Source organism: Sinocyclocheilus grahami, unplaced genomic scaffold (assembly GCF_001515645.1).
Source record: "Sinocyclocheilus grahami isolate Dianchi unplaced genomic scaffold, SAMN03320097.WGS_v1.1 scaffold32224.1, whole genome shotgun sequence".
In the NCBI taxonomy this organism is placed as follows: Eukaryota; Metazoa; Chordata; class Actinopteri; order Cypriniformes; family Cyprinidae; genus Sinocyclocheilus; species Sinocyclocheilus grahami.
The window spans coordinates 680-2,144 of NW_015521448.1; the positions used below are offsets into that span (position 1 = coordinate 680).

Below are 1,465 nucleotides of genomic sequence, written 5' to 3' on the forward strand. Positions count from 1 at the left end.
TTCCAACAAACAGTTCACAATCTAAACTGCAAGATGACCATCTAACAATTTATGTAGTTAACAATTTCCACCTGTTTGCCATTTACATTTAAGATATCATTGGATGACAGGTCACTTGAATTAAAAAAAAAAACACTTACTCGACATCAGGGCCCAGGGTTGATGAATTCTGTCATTTTGCCATCCACAGCAGAATATGTTGCTTAAAGCTAGCCTACTTGACAGAAACGTTTGCTTAAAGATTTTTAAAACAAACTGATGCCTGTATTCAAACGAAGTAGCGAACCTCACCCCGTGCAGTATGGAAAACACGCACCGTTCAACTTGTTACATCATACAATAAAAACTATAAACGTGACCGTTTCTATATTTGTAGGCGTGGGGTGTTTTTAAATCATGTAACGAAAAGGACGGCCTAACCTCACTGCTAACCTTACTGTTGTGACAAGAGCAAATCAGGTCCTGCAGAGACCTTGTGTGCGTTACCTGTTGTGCCAATTAACTCTGTTTACATCCAGTCACGCTTTCCCATCGGAGCAACTACCTTAATTTTTGTGCCAGCGTGGGATTAAATGCTGCGTTTTCGTCTCCACTGATAGGTAATATCTTGATTAACTTAATAATGATAAACGTAAGCCTTGATTCGTGTCGCGTTTTTCTTATAGCAATGTTCAAATCAAAGACGGCGGCGGCATCAAAGAAAGAACAACAACAACCCACAACACGTAGAGGTAGGGCCTATGCAATTAAAAAATCCTGTATTTTTTATTTTTAAATTGTCTCCAAATTCATAACGAGATCAGGGGCACGTTGTCTACATTTATCTGTAGCAACCCAAATTTAGCTAACCCTCTCATTGTGTAAACCGGTTTCCTTTACAAAAAAGAAACACATTTCTCAAGGACACGTGGAGTAGTCTAATGCCCGAAAATTGGTCAATAAACGGAAAGAAGAAGGACACCATGAAAAATGGTATGCATGTTTAACTTCACTTTTACTTCAAATTGAAACTCTTACAATTGAGAAATTGATATGTATAACCATTCTCTCTTTCTCTTTCTCTTTCAGGGACCAAGATGCAGAATGAATTGGAGTTGTGCCCATTGGTCTGTCCAAACCCTTGTGTGTAGAAGACTTGCAATGATGATAATTGGATTTGTTCATGTTGTGTTTTAGAAAGATTTATAGGATAGTTATAGTGTCTATTATGGATTATACAAGCATTGTGAGAAGACTTTTATGTTCTTAATGTTTTGAGTTTCATATTTTACCAAGTGTTAGAACCTAGTGATACTTTTAAGCAGTGTACAAATGTTGGTATTGCTGTTTTTAAGACTGCTGTTATTTACAATAGAAAAGGTATTGCATTGCATTACATGAAAATAGAGGGAGACTAATTAATATTGATTGTTTGTAATAAATTATCAGCTAAACCTGTATTAAGGACTGTAAAAAGATGGACTAA

The 1,465-nt window shown here is 36.3% G+C and overlaps 1 long non-coding RNA gene across 1 annotated transcript; it reads left to right on the forward strand.

The window, feature by feature from the left end:
* The first annotated feature begins 411 nt into the window (after positions 1 to 411).
* LOC107580364 (uncharacterized) lies at positions 412 to 1,114 on the forward strand. Its single transcript, XR_001608630.1, has 4 exons — positions 412 to 599; positions 666 to 731; positions 887 to 972; positions 1,069 to 1,114. It is a non-coding gene; the product is annotated as an uncharacterized lncRNA (long non-coding RNA).
* Positions 1,115 to 1,465: the final 351 nt, after the last annotated feature.